The sequence below is a fragment of the Tenrec ecaudatus genome, chromosome 10 (assembly GCF_050624435.1).
Source record: "Tenrec ecaudatus isolate mTenEca1 chromosome 10, mTenEca1.hap1, whole genome shotgun sequence".
In the NCBI taxonomy this organism is placed as follows: domain Eukaryota; kingdom Metazoa; phylum Chordata; class Mammalia; order Afrosoricida; family Tenrecidae; genus Tenrec; species Tenrec ecaudatus.
This window is the reverse complement of record NC_134539.1, coordinates 139,292,639-139,310,992: the sequence shown is the minus strand read 5'-3', so window position 1 is coordinate 139,310,992 and position 18,354 is coordinate 139,292,639. Positions and strand designations below refer to the sequence as shown.

Genomic DNA, 18,354 nt, shown 5'->3' with positions numbered 1-18,354 from the left:
AAAGGGCATCATGCTTGATAAAGTAGGTTAGTAAGAAAGGTGGCCCTCTATCAGGTGGATTGGCACAGGGGTTGAACAGTGGGTTCAAGCATAACAAAAATTGTGAGGCTGGCATAGAATTGGGCAATGTTTTGTTCTGAATCTAACAATAGGACTAGAAGAACTGTATCAAGTAATTTACTATACCTCAAAGTGGAATTTGATTTTTTTGGTCAATGAATAAACCATATGCTACCAGGAAAAAATGAGTTGTAATGGTAAACTTAATCCTTAAAACTAGAGTTAGCTGTTATTTAAAATGTTTAATCAGGAGGGTAGATGTCAAACAGTATTTTATATAAAACTCACTGCTATTGAGTCATTGCTCATAGCAGACCCCCTTGTGGGTTTCCGAGACTGTAACTGTTTATGGGAGTAGAAAGCCCAGTTTGTTTTTTTTAAAACATTTTATTAGGGGCTCATACAACTCTTATCACAATCCATACATATACATACATCAGTTGTATAAAGCACATCTGTACATTCTTTGCCCTAATCATTTTCTTCTTTTTTTTTTTTTCCCTTTTGAAAGCCCAGTTTTTCTCCAGTTTTGAACTGCCTACCATGTAGATCGAAGTTCAGTGCTTAACCACTATACCACCCGGGCTCCACAGTAGAAAGACTAATTCAGAGAATTAATTGAGTTGGTGACAAAGGAGTAGAAGTTGTATAGTAAAGGACTTCAAAAGTACATGGAAACATGGAATTGAAAGATAACAGAATTTTTTCACACACTTATTGAAGCCCCCTTATGTAAGAGTGATCATAACATCCAAGCTTGACGGGAAGAGACAATACAAAGATGTTAGGGTCAATGGACTGTAGGTTTTGGTGGAATTTAAGAATGATTGAACTGAGAGTACTAGAGAGAATGAGCTAGAGAGATCATAGGTGGTGATTACAGAGTACAGTGTTTGATTTTGAGATTATAGAAGGTTGGGTTTTACCTAATGGTAATGACCATGGGAGCGAATGACTCAGGTGATTATAGGAAAAGTTAAGGACCTGAGGCATCTAACGTGGATATGAGGGTGGCAGTCTTGTTTTGTCATATGCTGTCATAGCTTAATATGATGCTGGATCCATTGCCATCGAGTCAATTCTGAAAATAAAGTTTCTGTTTATTGCCATGGTGCAGGATTGGGCAGTATTTTGTCCTTTTGTACATGGGGTGATTATGAATCTCAGCTAACAATAGGGTTTTTAAAAGTTACAAGTTTTCCAATGTATTGATTTTTAAAAACAAACAATTCTTTCTTACCCTATTACCATATTATCCCTAGAATTTGATATGTCAAACAGGTGTACATGTATTTTTAGAAGAGTGTGTGATATACTTATACCCTTGACCTAGTGTAATGTTTGTCAAGTTCTTAGCTATTTGCAGAGATTGCTAGCCAACTCTTTTTCCTACCAGTTTACATAAAATTAAGATTACTAAATCTATTCCTTTGGGTTATTGAATGGGTTCAACATTGCTTTAGGATAATAATTAATTACTTAATGTGCCTTTAAACATTTCAACCTGTGCAGTAGTTCTCTAGTACAAGCATCTAGATTTTACAGTTGGGAAACAGGCTGAGAGAGAAGTTTGGTAATTTGTCCAGGGTTATATAGCTAGCTAATATAGAGTAGTGATGTGATTTCTGGATCTCTGACAGTAGAGCTTTGTTTTTTACAGTGCTATGGAAAATTATGATAAATCTGACTAGTTATAAAACAGTAGTGAAGAATGGAGGTAATTAACCACAGTGACATGGGTTTCTGTCCACATTTTAAATTGAAATAAATTTTAATAGCAATGAAGTGACATCAGTAATAGCCAGACATGTCCTTTTCTTTTTGGAATAGGTTTCTACTTTTGACATGTTTCCTGTTGGGGCTAATAATAAAATTTTTTTAGAATATGTAGGGGAAAGGAGGACACATATGAAGTCTGTTACTTATGACAGTGGATATTCATAGATGGAATATAAGGCTATCTTATATGAATTTTGCTAAACATACCAGTTTTTGTTCAGGACAAGTGAAATCAGCATCATTATAATTTGGATTGGTCTCTCACTGCCATTGAGTGATTCTATTTGACAAATAGGAACTGCCCCTGTGGCTTTCCAAGGCTGGAAATCAAGCCTTAAAGGGGCAGGAAGCCTCATCTTTCTCCTGCAGAGTTGCTGATGGTTTTGAACTACTGATCTCGCCAAATCCAAACCATAAGTCACTCCACCACCAGGGCTCCATTTTGAATTTAGTCACTTCAAATTATAGACAAAAAAGTTACTTTAGTGGTGAAGTAAGACTATGACTAATATAACTACTCAGTAGCATTAGACAGTCTCTGAGGTAATGGTACATAGAGTACAAAAGAACATTTTGGTTGGGAAGATTTGTAGCAAGGAGAAAGCAGAAACATCTTTAATATGGAACTTATAGCCAGAAACTTGTGCTTTTTACAAAAGGTAAGGATCACGAACAAAGATGTGGTAAAACATACTGCCAAAGATAGAACCATTTTCAACTTGGCTCAGACCTAGTTTAAACAGGAAAAATCAGGCAAGAATTAAAACACTCTTGGTAATGTACATGTTAATTAGTTTTGAGTATTCATCAGAAATTTCTGATCTACTGCCTTTAACAGTGAGTTATATTTCTCTTTTTTGAAGAAGTTTTATTAAATTTTAATTGAGGAAAAGGGAAGAGAAATAAGATTCGCTTCTTGACTCTTAGCATTGTGTTGTGCTATTTGAAATTTTGGACTCTTGATAAAGATTTTAAGGTATCCTGATAATTTACTTTTCATTGTTAGTTTCTCCTTACTAATTACCGTACAATTAATCTTGGGTACAGCTGTGAGGATTGTGTTGCTGCCAAAATCAGCACAGTTAGCAAAGAACAAGATTCCTCTTACATTCTGTTTATATTTAAATAGTCACCACAGCTAAATGTGTAATAAAGAAGTTCCCACATTTGTTCTATCTTTGACAAAAGAATCTTTTTCCTCCACTAGGACCACCTCTTCCGTAGGCAGTTCAGCCTTGGACATGCTGAGATTTTGGGGGGATGAAGTCAAAGAAAAGTCAGCTTAGGTGTGTGTGCATCTTTAAATCTTTTTTTAAAATGAAATTACTTTTAGCCTGATATTTTTGAACTTCAATTTCTGATTAATAAATGTATTCAACTCTGAAAAGCAAAGTTGATTTGGACACTGGAATGTTATTCTAAGCACTCACTAAAGCTAAATTTTAAGAATGCTCTAACATAGGGTCTGAAATTTTTAGTATGATGACTGTTTTAGTTTTTGCCTTTTGTCTTAGCATAATTAGTAATAGTGCTCCCTTTTTTAGTATCAGAAGTGCCCTGGTTTGGGTGATACATTATCTAATGCAATTTGAGCGATCTAATTTTTTTTTTAAAGCAAGGTAAAGCCATAGAAAATACTTCGAATCAAATTTTGTTGAGGCCCTCATCATCAGAATTTTGGTGGGAAGCAAGAAACATTCCTTTCACTGCGGCAGCCATCGAAGAGTAGTAGCCATGGCTGTGCCCTACCCTATGGCTGTGGGCCTCGACAAGGGCCCCTACAAGGGCCCCAAGGTGACCAAGAGTATGAGCAAGCCGAGGCACAGCTGCTACCGGGGGCGCCTTACCAAGCACACCGAGTTTGTGAGGGACATGATCTGGGAAGTGTGTGGCTTCACACCCTAGGAGTGAAGGGCCAAAGAGCTGCTCAAGGTCTCCAAGGACAAGTGGGCATCAAGAAGCAGGTGGGGATACACATCCGGGCCAAGAGGAAGAGAAAATAGCTGAGTAACATGCTTGCCTCCATGAGGAAGACCACTGCCAAGGAGGACTGAGTGTCGCCCCTGGCCCCCCTCCCCAAAATAATAAAGCCTTTCCAGAAAGAAGGAAGGAAGGAAGGATTTTTATCATCATTATTACTATGTGGCTTTGAAATTACATTTTCTTTTTTGTTTTTCTAGTGCAACATTCAGAAGTTACAATGTGAAAAGTCAACCTCTTAGTAACTTTCTTAAAAACAACCACTATAACATAGGGAATCCAGGACAGATAAGCCCCTCGGGACCAATAATGAGAGTAGAGATACCAGGAGGGTAAGGGTAAGGTGGGGGAGAAAGGGGGAACCGATCACAATGATCTACATATAACCCCCTCCCTGGGGGACGGACAATGGAAAAGTGGGTGAAGGGAGACATTGGACAGTGTAAGACATGACATAATGATTTATAAATTATCAAGAGTTCATGGGATGGGGGAATGAACTGATACCAAGGGCTCAAGTAGAAAGAAAATGTTTTGAGAATGATGATGGCAACAAATGTACAAATGTGCTTGACACAGTGGACGGATGTATGGATTGTGCTAAGAGTTGTACAAGCCCCCAGTAAAATGATTTACAAAAAAACAAGCAACCCCTCCCTCACTATTTCCAGTTACCTGTGAATTCAGATGTTAAGGTGTCTATCAACTAATGATGACCACCATATGTACCAGAGAGCTTCAAAAAATTTCTGGAAAAAATTAACATTTTGATTTCATTCTTCTATATATATTTTGAAACCCCCTTGTATGATATTATATATATGATCAAACATTCTCAACGAGTAGCATGCAAGCTCATTTTCAGCACTCTGACATTTTCCTCTTACCAAAATTCTTTGGGGAATAGTCTGAATTTTTTTTTTGTTTGTAAATAATTCTAGACTTCTAAATAAAATAGTGTAAAGAATGCTAGTGTACCTGGCACAGTAAACATAATTGTTCTTGTTGTTAGGTGCTGTTGAGTTCACGCCAACATTCAGCATTGTTATGACTGAGCAAGTTGTTGCGGCCATGGGGTCAATCCATCTCAACTAGCCTAGACTATTTCTCTTTTTCATTGACTCTACTTTACCAAGCATGATTTCCTTTTCCATGGGCTCTCTCTTGATAATATGTTCAAAGTACATGAGGCAAAGTGTCGTCCTATGAAGGAGCATCGTGACTTGACTTCTTTCTAGACAGGCTTATTTGTTCTTCTGGAAGTCCATACATTTTTAATATTCTTTGCCATTACTATAATTCAAATGCATCAATTCTTCTTGCTCTTCCTTAATCATTGTCTAGCTTTCATATGCATATGAAGCCATGTGGGTGGTTCAGGCCCAAAAGGAGTCCTGGTGGCATAGTGGGTTAAGAATTAGACTTGTAGCCACAAGGTCAGCATTTCAAGACCACCAGGAGAGAAATGAAGCTTTCTGTTCCTATAAAGATTTACAGCTTAGAAACCCAAAGGGGCAGCTCTGTTCTGCCCTAGAGTCACTATGGGTCAGAATCGACTCAAAAGGTAGTGTTGGTTTAGGTGCACCTTACTTATCCAAGCAGGAAATTGCCATTGATATATAATTGTTAACTAAACCATGGACCTTATTTGAATTTTACTAGCTTTTCCGTTCCAGGATCCTATCCAAGAGTTCACATTGATTGCATTTAGTTATTTCTTTTCTGTAATAATTTCTTAATCTTTCCATGTCTTTTATGGTTCTTTTAGTTAATATTTATAATTATTCATTTTGGGTCAGATTTCATTAATAGTTCCATTTATTTTAAGTACTTTATTCTTGTTACCACAGTGTGACCTCTGTGACTCATGTTTATATTTGTTTGCTACTTTAAAGCACGCACTTAGACTTGTACTTTGTGGCATTGCTAGATAACGTATCATTTGGCATTGCTAGATACGTGTATCATTTATTTGATATAAAACCCTACATTCAGAGCATGGATCTGACATTTAACATTGTTCCTACAGGGTGGGGCAGGGGGCAGGGGTGGTGGTGGTGGAGGAAGGTTTTTGTTACAATGCTGTGTCAAGCCATGAATTGCATGCTTCTTTTGAGTAAAAGAAAGAAACAGTGTTTCTTGTATGAGATAGCTTCAAAAAAAATAAAACTAGTGAAATTTTTCCACAAACTTTTTAACCCTTCCTGTATCTTCTATACCCATTCTTAACTCCTCTTTCTGGAGAAAGGAGCTGTCTGAGTTTTCAGACAATTCTTCCCAGATCTGCATGTCCTTTTTCTTCTTCCAACAATGTTTCTCTTTGTTTTCTATATATTTGTTATCCTGTCCCTCCCCTTTTTAAAATCTCAATATACAGTTTTTTAAAAAGGCAATCATGCAGCACTCTTTCTTAAAGATCTCTGGCAGCTGCACAAAGAGGCTAAATTAAATCTATGGCTTACATAGCCTTGTACCTACAACTGCCTAGCACCTTCTCAATGGCTTCTTTTTCCCTACCTACATTGATACCTCCACCCCCTCCCACTTGGCCAGGAATCCAGCTTACCTTCACTTTAAAGTCTTGCCTCACATTCCAAGTCTTCTCCAGTTTTTTGTTGATATCTTTGTTATGGCATTTATCATATTGAAATTCTGCATACTTGTTTCTTCCACCATAGGTCGTTTTATTTATTTAAAATATGGAACGCTTCACGGATTTGCGTGTCATCCTTGTGCAGGGGCCATGCTAATCTTCTCTGTATCGTTCCAATGTTAGCACATGTGTTGCTGAAGCAAACACACCATAGGTAGTTTTAAAGTGGATTTTAAAAATCTAGGTTCTCTTCATTTATATGGCTTGTGACAGAACATTTCCTAATAGATAGCAGAAAACTAATGAATAATGTATTGTGCTCAAATAGTATATCTCTTTATATCAAGAGACCAGTTTATACAAAACAATTTTAAAAATTAGCCATTGTAAAGAGTTAGTACTTTCACATATCTTGCATCTGAAGTGTTTTTTTTAATTTATTTTTTTTTCTGAAGTGTTTTTATTTGAATGTTTATTTTGTTTTTGTCCCAGTTTACTTAGGTGATTTGCATTGTTGAAATTATAAGCCTAATAGGGTTTCAGTTGTTTTTTTGTGTGTTTTTTTTAAATGCTCTTCTCCAGACATTCCTTAGATTGAATTGTAGGTACAACTTAAATCTTAGACCTAGATATGTCACCTAGTTCAACAGCTTCATGTTACAGACAAGGAAACTTGCTAGCTATGTCATTACTTTTTTTTTTAGAACATTGTACCCTCTTATTAAAATGTTGTTAAAAGCAAGAAATAGAAACTTAACATTTAAAAATGGGCATACTAAAGAAAGGGAGGGAAAAATACCCCACTATTTGGAAAAAGTACTTTTTAAATTTTCCCCAAACGTTTTATTGTGAATTAGCTAGGGATTTACATATCAGGTGAACTCTCCTGGTGCATTGGTTAACAGCAAGGTGGGTGGCCGAAACAACTGGTCGTGGGTGAGTGATGAGGCTTTCTACTCCTGTAAAGAGTTTCAGTCTTAGAAACCCACAGAGGCATTTATACCCTGTCTTACGGGTCACTATGAGTCAGAATTGACTCTTGATAGTGATTACATATTAGATCATCAGTTTTGGATTCAACAACCTATCAAACCTCCTAATGGTTTGCCCTGTCTCTCCCCTCCCCTTTTCACATTTTCCTCCTGTAGTGTAGTATCTTTCCCTTCAAAGTTAACACCCGTCTACCCTCTAGCCTTTCCTCCCTACCCCTCCCATCTTTTTTTTTTTATTTTAACAATTTATTGGGGCTGATACAATTCTTTTCACAGTTCATACATATATATACATCAATTGTATAAAGCACATCTGTACAGTCTTTGCCCTAATCATTTTTTTCTCTTCTTTTACATTTTATTAGGGACTCAAACAACTCTTACCACAATCCATACATATACATACATCAATTGTATTAAGCACATCCATACATTCCCTGCCCCAATCATTCTCAAGGCTTTTGCTCTCCACTTAAGCCCCTTGTATCAGGTCCTCTTTTTTCCACCACCCCTCCCATCTTGATAACCATCTGTCTTTTGGTATGAAAAGCCAATTATCTTAATTTTTAAATACCCATAAAACTATATTCTCGTACAATATTTGCCCAATTTTCCCTAGTTTTACTCAGTATAATGTCTTTTTTAAGTCCATCATTAGTATTTTGCAGTTTTATCATTATTCTTTATTTTTAATTTTTAAAATAATTATTCTTTAGCCATGTGTAGTATTGTACTGTGAATATATACCAAAATTTATTTGTTCATTCCTCCAGCAATGAGCATTTAGATTGTTTCCATCTCCTGGTATTGTAAGTAATGCTGCCATCAACATGGGTGTGCATATAGCTTCTTTATTTTTATAAGATTTATGCCAAATACTGGGGTCTTAAGGCTTGAAGATAAACAAGCTGAGAAGCAACAAAGTCCATATGGGAGAAGCACACCAGCCTGTGTGATCATGAGGGGTTGATGGGATCAGGGATCAGGCATCAAAGACCCAGAACAAACATCAATGTTAATGAAGGCGAGTACGGAGTGGAGGCACAAAGCCCATCTGTAGACAATTGGACATCCACTTACAGAAGGGTCACAAGGAAGAGATGAGGCAGTCCGGGTACAATAGAGCACCGATGAAAATAGACCCACTTGTATTTGTATCATACAACTTTCCTCCATTTCTTTAATGCTTCACCCTCCCCACACACTCATGAATCCCAATTCTACCTTACAAATTTGGCTAGGCTAGAGCATGTACACGGTTACAGATAAGAGCTGGAAACAGGGAATTCAGGACAGATAAACCCCTCAGGGCTAAAAAGAGTAGTGATAACAGGAAGGTAAGGGGAAGATGGGGGGAGAATGGGGGAACTGATCACAATAATCTACATATAACCCCCTCCCAGGGGGACAGGCAACAGAAAAGTGGGTGAAAGGAGACTGGTCAGTGTAAGACATGAAAAAATAATATTAATTTATAAATTAACCAGGGTTCATGAGGGAGGGAGGGTGGAGAAGAGGGGGAAAATGAGCTGATATCAAGGGTTTAAAGTAGAAAGAAAAAAGTTGAAAATGATGGTAACATATGTACAAATAAATGTGCTTGATACAATGTGTATATGGATTGTGATAAGAGCTGTAAGAGTCCCCAATAAAGTGATTATAAAATAAGTAAAAGTTATATACCAAATAATATGATATTTGTATGTCCAATTGTTTGAAGCACCATACCTTTTCCCACAGTAGTTGTACTGTTTCACAGTCCCAACAGCAGTATATGAGGATTCCAGTCTCTCTAGCCCTCCTTTAGCATTTGTTTTTGTGAACTTTGCTATCAGTGCTCTGGTGAGGTGGTATTTCATCATTGTTTTGATTTGCATCTCTCAAATAGCTAATGATCTCAAGCATTTCTTCAGATATTTGTTGGCTGCTTGAATATATTCTTTGGTAAACTGCCCGTTTTTAAATTGGGCTAGTTGTCTTTTTCTTGTTGAAGTTTTCTGTAGATTTTAGATATTAATCCCATATCCTATATGTCATGGTCACACCCACCCCCCACACCCACCCACCAGTCTCTGAATTTTCTTTTTATTCTGGTGAAATCTTTTGATGCACACAAGCCTCTAAATTTCTTGTTTTTAGGAAGTCCCAGTCATCTATGCAGTCTTCTGTGTGTGTGTGTTTTTTCATTAAGGCCTTATAGTGTATTTATGCTATATATTAGGGCCCCTCGGTTTGTCCCTACTTTTTTCATTGATGATCTTTAAAGTTCTAGGATTTCATTTAGGTCTTTATTCCATCTTGAGGTTTTTTAAACATTTTTAAAACTGGAAATCCAATTTTGCCAGCACCATTTGTTGAAGAGACTGTCTCTTTCCCACTTAATGTGTTCTAATCTTTGATGAAAAATAAGTTGTCTTGTAGGTGGATGGATTTATTTCTGGGTTCTCTATTCTGTTCCATTGGTCTACGTGTCTCTCATACCACTATCAGATTGTTTTTACTACGGTAGCTGTAATAGTATGTTTTGAGATTGAGAAGTGATAAGCTTCCCAACTCTGTTTTTCTTTCTTTTTTTTTTTTAGAGCACAACTTATATATTTCAAATGGACAAAACATTAGTATCATGTACAGTGTCTTAAGATAACTTGCCCTTGAATGGGAGCTTCCTGTCCAGTACTTTGAGGTCTACAAGACGTTATCTAAAAAATGTACTACCGTGGAAAATGAAGACTGCTTAAATCGAATGGGGGAGGGGAGGGCCTGTGGTTTCTCTTGGTGATTAATTGCTGTAACACTGTCCTTTGGGCGGCTGAGGGAGCTTCATGTTTTCTTTAGACACCATTAGGCGCCGGAGCTCTTGCAGGACAACTTTGATGCTGTAGGAATTCTGCCATTTTGCTAGCACTGATATGACTCTGGGGTCCACCACTCCATTAGAACTATTAACTCCATTCATATTAATTTTTGTTACAAATCTTACAAAGGGGGGTGCTTCTGGGTATTTAGGTCCACATTCTATTTTAAGGCTGTATATCCGGTTTTCGTAAATTGTTCTTGGAGGCCCAATTACCATCCCTGTCCATCTGGTCAGTGTCATGTCTTCGTCATCTTCTAGACCCCAGCTAACTGTGCCATCTCCTACTCCTTTCTGGCCTTCTTCGAGTTCTTCCAACAGTCGGAAATTGCGAGGGACTTTTACTCCCGAGCCCGTGGTGGCTGCCATCTTGCGTTGCTGTCTCTGGAAGGCCGGCCCCTTCTTCACCCCTCTGTTTTTCTTTAGTAGTGTGTTGCTTATCCTATAGATCTCTTTCTTTTTTTGTATAAAGTTGGTAATTAGTTTCTCCATCTCTTTAAAGAATGATGCTGGTGTCTGGACTTGAAACTAGTTATATTTATAGATCATTTTGGGTAGTATTGTCATTTTCACAATATTAAATCTGGAAAAAAAGCTTCCCCCTCTCCCACCTTAGGTGTGAATTGATGGAAAGTTTACATTTCAGACAATCAACTCTGCAATCAATAGTTCAAACTATTCATCAACCAGCCTCACCCTTCCTCCGCTGCCTTTTTCTGCCCTCCTCTGATTTATCTTCTCCCTCTTTGGTCTTCCATCTTCCCTTTCACACAGGTCAATACTGGTCAAGCCTCTGGTTTGTTGCTTCATCTTTCTTCCCTACTCTCCCTGCCTTGGTAACCTCCAAAGTCTGTTCCTTTTGGTGTGCAAGTCTCAGTCTTGGTTTGTATCTGTATAGTAGTGGTCTCATGCAGAGTTTACCCTTCGTGTTTAACTGCCCTCAGCATAGTGATCTCAAGTTCTAGCCATGTGATGAGGTGCTTTGTGGTTTCATTGTTTGTTAGGAATGCTTCGTATTTTATTGTGTGTATGTACCAAAGTTTCTTTATTCATTATTCTGATGGGTATTTGAACTGTTTCCAACTTCTTTGGGAAATAATACTGAGATGAACTTGGGAGTTCATGTGTCTGTTTGCTTTGTGGCTCTTAGTTCTTTAGGGTGTACCCAGTAGAAGCATTGCTAGATTGCATGGAATTTCTATTGCTAGTTGTTTGGACAAATATGTTTTTAGTATATGTGCTGCCCAAACGAGCACTGGACAGATATATATTTAAAGATAATATTTGGTGGAACAATTTGGAGAGGGATAACAAGAGTATAATCAATGTCACTGAATTATACATGTAGAAGTTGTTGAATTGGTGAATGTTTTGATATGTATATTTTTGCCAAAATTAAAAAAAGTTACATGAATGAGTTATAATGAGTACAGAGAAAAACAAAGTGTTCTAAAATTGATTGTGGTGATGATTGTACAACTCTTCGTGTAATAGTTGAACTATTAAATTGTGTAATATGTGGATTAAGTTCCAATAAAACTGATATTTAAAAACTAAAAAAAAGATAATATTTTATTGAATCTAAGGTATTCACAGAATCTAAGATAAGTTTACAGAATCTAAGGAAAATTTACAGAGCACATTTAGGTTCCTATTTAGCAGTTTCTAAACCAATTATTCAGTGTTGTTTGTTACATTTCACCATGTGTGATATTATTGGATTCTGATTGTCCCATTTCTAGCTTCCCTGCTCCCTTACCTTCTCATTTTAGCCTTAGAGTAATTTTTGACCATTTCATCTCATATAAGTGATTTTAAAAACAAATAATTATTTTGTTGTTGTGAATATGCATAGCAAACCCTATGCCAGTTCATGTTCGGCATGTACAATTCAGTGACATTAATTGCATTCTTTGTTTTGTGCAGCTGTTTTCACACCTTTCTTGCCCCCTAAGGTTTCTGTCTAACCTCTCAAATTGCTGGTTTGATCTTATATTGTAAAAGAAATATTTTTAAAAAAGAATTGTAGTATGATGTGTAAAATATATAAGCCAATAAAATAAATAGTTTAAAAATAAAAAGCATCATGTATAGGATTCTTCAAATTATTAGTTTTTTTCCTCTTGGTCTCTTCTTTCCCTAACCCCTTCTTTGTGTTTACTTGATTTTCATGACATTAGGATGATTTACAGGGAGCTTGGTAGCAAAGTGCCCATTACATTTATTTTAGTAGTAGGCAAAAATTTGTAAAGGAATTAAGTTTATTTTTGTTTGTTTGGTTTTTAGGAATTAATTTTAAAACTGATTTGTTTTTAACTTTAAAAAAATGTAGCTCCCAGTCCCAAATACTAAGTAGACGCCTGTCCCTCTCCCCCAGAAGAATTTATTTCAAAGGACAGCATTGAATCTGCAGCTCCCAGAGAGGGACATATCTGATTGAGCAGATGAAGGGGGAGTAGGAGAGAGTGGAGCACATCCTGGCCCACCAGGCCTTGAGGACGATGACCCCAATTAGAGCAGCCAGTCCACAGAGAGGACCACATGGCCAGCCCCACACTATGAGACATGACACCCCTCACTGACCCATGGCCCTGCAGGGGACAGCACCTGAGACACAGTGTGGGAATTGCGCCCTATCTGATCCCGCCACACCAAGGCAAAGCACTGGGGGAGTGAAGCGGAACAGCAAGGGAAGGGAGCCGCCAGGTCCCCAGGGAATGTGAAGGTGGACTTTGGGGCCAGGGCAATGTGCCCCAACAGACTGGACTGGAAAACACTCCTAAAGGCCAACAAACAGTCCTTGAACTAACTACAAGCTTTTCTTGTGTTTTGTTCTTTGTCAGTGCTTTGTTGTTGTTGTTTTGTTGTATATTGTTGCTTGGTTTTGCTCTGTCTTGTTTTTGTGCATGTTATTATCTCCACAGGTCTGTCTAAATAAGATAGGCAGGGTGAACAATCTGAAGGAAAAAACAACGGGATTGACAGTTCCGGGGGGGACATGGGATTGAGGGAGGTGGGGGGAAAGGAAGTGGTGTTAACAAACCCAGGGACAAGGGAACAACAAGTGATCCCAATTGGTGGTGAGGTGGGGGTGGGAGGGCGTGATCAAGGGTAATGTAACCAAGAGGAATTGCTGAAACCTAGGTGGGGACCTTAGCATGATAGTGGAACAGGAGGAAAGTCAAAGGGAAATAAAGGAAAGAACTGGGAGGCAAAGGGCATTTATAGAGGTCTGGATAGAGACAGTACATATGCAAATATATTTATATATGAGGATGGGGAAATAGATCTATGTGCTTATAGTTATAGATTTAATATTAAGGTATCAGAAGGACATTGGGCCTCCACTTAAGTACTCCCTCAATGCAAGAATACTTCTATTAAATTGGCATCCTATGATGCTCACCTTCCCAACACAACTGCTGAAGACAAAGCGGGTGAATAAGCAAAGGTGGTGAAGAAAGCTGATGGTGCCTGGCTATGAAAAGATATAGCGTCTGGGGTCTTAAAAGCTTGAGGATAAACAAGCGGCCTTCTAGCTCAGAAGCAACAGAGAGCCCACATGGAAGAAGCACACCAGCCTGTGTGACCACGAGGTGCTGAAGAGAGCAGTTATCAGGCATCAAAGAACAAAAAATCATATCATTGGGTGCTCACCTCTATGACACAATTGCTGAAGACAAAGCGGGTGCATAAGCAAATGTGGCGAAGAAAGCTGATGGTGCCCGGCTATCAAAAGGTATAGCTTCTGGGGTCTTAAAGGCTTGAAGGTAAACAAGCGGCCATCTAGCTCAAGCAACAAAGCCCACATGGAAGAAGCACACCAGCCTGTGCGATCATGTGGTGTTGAAGGGATCAGGTATTAGGCATCATCAGAACAAAAAAATCCTACCATAGTGAATGAGGGGGGAGTGCAGAGTGGAGACCCAAAACCCATTTGTAGGCCACTGGAGATCCCTTGCAGAGAGGTCTAGGGGAAGAGACGAGCCATTCAAAGTGCAATGTAGCAATGATGAAAAATACAACTTTACTCTAGTTTCTAAATGCTTCCACCCCCCTCCCCCCCGAAACACATACACTATCGTGATCCGAATTCTACCTTGCAAGTCTGGCTAGACCAGAGGATGTACACTGGTACAGATAGGAACCAGAAACGGAATCTGGGGCGGATGATCCCTTCAGGAACAGTGGTACAAGTGGCGATACCAGGAGGGCAGAGGGAGAGTGGGTTGGAAAGAGGGAACCGATTACAAGGATCTACATGTGACCTCCTCCCTGGGGGATGGACAACAGAAAAGTGGGTGAAGGGAGACGATGGACAGGGCAAGATATGACAAAATAGTAATTTATAAATTATCAAGGGCTCATGTGGAGGGGGGAGCAGGGAGGGAGGGGAAAAATGTGGACCTAATGCCAAGGGCTTAGGTGGAGAGAAATGTTTTGAGAATGATGAGAGCAATGAATGTGCAGATGTGCTTTACACAATTGATGTATGGATGGATTGTGATAAGAGTTGTATGAGCCCCTAATAAAATGATTGAAAAAATTTTTAATGTCGCTAATTGATTTTATTTATTTATTAGGGCAAACCAATGAATTATGTATGTAAATACTGGTCATTAATCTCAATTAACTAAATTAATTATGATTACTTGTAGAACATTTCTTTTCTGGCTTGATAAAGTCAATTGCCACCACTAAAACCAGCAGTCACTAATTTCTTAAAAAGGTGAACTTTAGATATTTGTCAGGCATTTTCTTCAGCAGTGCATAAACCCAAATTCATCGCCACCATTGATTCCAACTCATAATGACCCTTGATATGGTTTTTGAGGAGCAAACCGCCTCATCCTCATGATGGGTTTCTACTGTTGGCCTTGCAGTTAACAGCCCTACACTTGTTCCTTTACGAATCAAACATCGATACTTTTATCCTATTAAACTCTAATGCTAATTTTCAAGAATAACGAGAAATAATATGTTGTAATTCTATAGCACAACTTCTGTTACATTCGCGAAATACTGATTGGTTCTTGTTTACATCAACAGTCTCACATGGTCGTAATCAGTGGACTACTGTTTTAGTGCCCACTCCCCTCCATTTAACTTAAAATTAACATTTCTGAGCAACTTAAAAAAATTTATGGTAACTCCCTAATTTGTCCCATTTAAAAAAGCAGTATTAACTTGCTGGAAATTTGTTTTTAGTTAAAAAATTTTAATTTTAGTTCTTAAAATTCTGTCATACTAGAGAAGTGCTACAGGGATTATTGTCTGCCATGTTAATGTATTATTTTCTGTGTGTTCTTGTGTCTTTTTCTCTGGATAAGTAAAGAAGCAGTATAACAGAAAGGTTAGGAGCTCTGAGGTTGTTGAATTTGGGTTAGAATTTGGGCTCCTGCAATCACTATTCAGGTAACTTTGAATAAACTTCTTTACACTCTCAGAGTTCTACATCTGAAAATGAGAATAATAAAAGATAAATGTACGTTATTTGGATCATTGAGGGTATTAAGTAAGAATGCCTTTGTGGTAAATTGATAGAGTACTGAGCACCTATTTGTCCATAAAAAGGTAGCTGTTACAGGTGGGCCACTTGTCAATACCACATGAACAAATTGTTAAAATTGACATTTTATTTAAAAACTATAATTTAGACTGTGAATTAGTTTTAAATGCTAGCAGAGCACGTGTGCTTTTATATATAAATTTCTTGGTTTCATTGAGAAGATAATATAGTTAAAATTTAATTTCTGACTCTAGATGGCTTGATACCTTTCACTTATTTTTTTCCTGTCTCAACTGATTAGTTTTAAAAAATAATAATTACATTGTATAAAATTGGTAGATGCCCAGTTTTTTATAACCAGATTACTGGCATAAAAATGAACTTTAGTGTGTGCCCTTTTATGACTAATGTATAAGCTTAAAAAAAACCTAGTAGAAATCGTCAGCATCTTTTTGTTTCTACTTTTGAACTTTGATTCTTTTGGGAGGGTTTAATCATTTTATTGGGCGCTCTTACAGGTATTAAAACAATCCATAATTCAGTTAGATCAAGCATAATTGTACGATATCTGCCACTGTTTCAAAACATTTTCTTTCTTCTTGAACGTTTTGATATCAGCTCCCCTTTATCCCCTCCCTCTCCTACCCTATTCCCCAGGAACCCTTATTATTTTATTATATATATATTGCCATATCTTACACTATCCAATGTATCTGTTCACCTACTATTCTGATATTCATTCCCCTCGAGTGGGGTATCAGTTCCTACTTTTGAACTTTGAAAACAAAACTGTGTATTTTTGTCTGCTTTCAAATCACGTTGTCTTCCCATACCACATCTGGAGACAAGGTCATCTAGAAAATGTAGTATTTAAGAGGGTGACTCTGTATCCCATTAATAATTATATGTAATTTAGCCCTTTCCACCAGCCCCCCCCCCCAAGCACCGCTCTTCTCCGGCCATGCACACTCCGAGCTTCAGGCTCCTGCTAAGCTAGTGCTGCTGCTGCCTCCCATAGCCGCCATCCTGATCATCTACCGGGATCTCATCAACCATGATGAGATGTTCTCTGACACCTACAAGATCCAGGAGATCGCAGACAGGCTGTGTCTGGAAGTGGAGGGGAAGATGGTCAGTAGGACTGAAGGTAACATCGGTGACTCCCTCATTGGTGGTAATGCCTCAGCTGAAGGCCCCCGATGGTGATGCAGCAGAAAGCACAGTGGTCACTGGTGTTGATATTGTCGTGAACCATCACTTGCAGGAAACCAGCTTCACAAAAGAAGCCAACAAGAAGTACATCAAAGACTACATGAAATCAATCAAAGGCAGACTTCAAGCGCAGAAACCAGAAAGAGTAAAGCCTTTTATGACAGGTGCTGCAGAACAAATCAAGAACATCCTTGCAAATTTCAAAAAGTACCAGTTTTTTTATTGGTGAGAACATGAACCCAGATGGCATGGTTGCTGGGCTGGACTACCGTGAGGATGGTGTGACCCCATATATGATCTTCTTTAAGGATGGCTTAGAGTTGGAGAAATGTTAACACAGTGGCAACTCACAACCGATGCCTCTCATCCTAACTGGCTGCTGTTCATCCACACGACACCAGGACTTAGACAAACGGAACTGATGTCATCGCGAGCTCTTCATTTACTTTTGACCTTGATTTATTTGGAGTGGAGGCTTTTTTTTTTTTTTAAAGGAAAAAGAAAACATGTAGTTTGTCTAAAAATAAAATGCATTTAAACTAAAAAATATATATGTGATTTTATAAATATTAAGAAATGAGGCAGCCTTTAAAAAATAAATAAATTGGGTTGTCCTCTTAAATTTTGAGATTAAAAAATATTATGGATATAAGATCTTTATCAGATGTAGTATTTGTAAATATTTTCTCCCAGCCCAATTTACCAGTTTTTCCTTTTATGAATTGTGCTTTTTGTTCATATCTAAGACATCTTTGTCTAATCTTAAGTCACAAAGATTTTCCATAGAGTTTTCGGTTTTTATTTCTATAATTTGAGAGTTTTTGTAGTGGTCTGAGGTTTGTTTTATTTTAGTTTTATTTCTTTTGTTGTGAGGTTTTTTGTTATTGTTAACCCCCTTGCCACTATATCCCCAGTTTCCAGCGTCATGTATTAAAAGTTGAAAACCAGTAAATTAAAAATATGTGAATGTTCTTCTGTACTCAAACTATATATGAATACTACTTTGTATTATACCAAAAATTATTAAGAAGCTTACATAAATAGCCAGTGATACTTAGAATTTTGTTAAGAATGTGGTGTTTGCTGACATTTACAATCTGAAATGTTGTTAGTTGTCATCAGTTAACTTTGACCTTTGATTACTTCGTTGTGTGTAGAGTAGCACTGTGCTCTGTGGGATTTTTAAGACTTTGGAAGTAAGATGGCCAGGCTTTTCTTCCTCAGTGAATGGTACTGCTTCCCCTGGCCTTAGCCTAGCATGTTAACCATTTGTTCTGACCAGGGACTCCACGGAGGAAAGAGAAAGTCTTGGAATATTTCTTAAACGTTATCCCATGCTTAAGTTCTCCTTTTTGTCTTTGGAAAACCCATTTCT

The 18,354-nt window shown here is 37.8% G+C and overlaps 1 protein-coding gene, 1 non-coding gene and 1 pseudogene across 4 annotated transcripts in view; 1 reads left to right on the top strand and 2 right to left on the bottom strand.

Moving 5' to 3' along the window:
• GPATCH8 (G-patch domain containing 8) overlaps nt 1–18,354 on the top strand; it is a 100,451-nt gene that overhangs the window by 11,536 nt on the left and 70,561 nt on the right. The gene's annotated exons all lie outside the window — the stretch shown is intronic.
• Nucleotides 6,513–6,619, bottom strand: LOC142460378 (U6 spliceosomal RNA). Its single transcript, XR_012786590.1, has one exon. It is a non-coding gene; the product is annotated as a U6 spliceosomal RNA (small nuclear RNA).
• Nucleotides 9,963–10,663, bottom strand: LOC142458355 (ubiquitin-conjugating enzyme E2 variant 1 pseudogene; annotated as a pseudogene).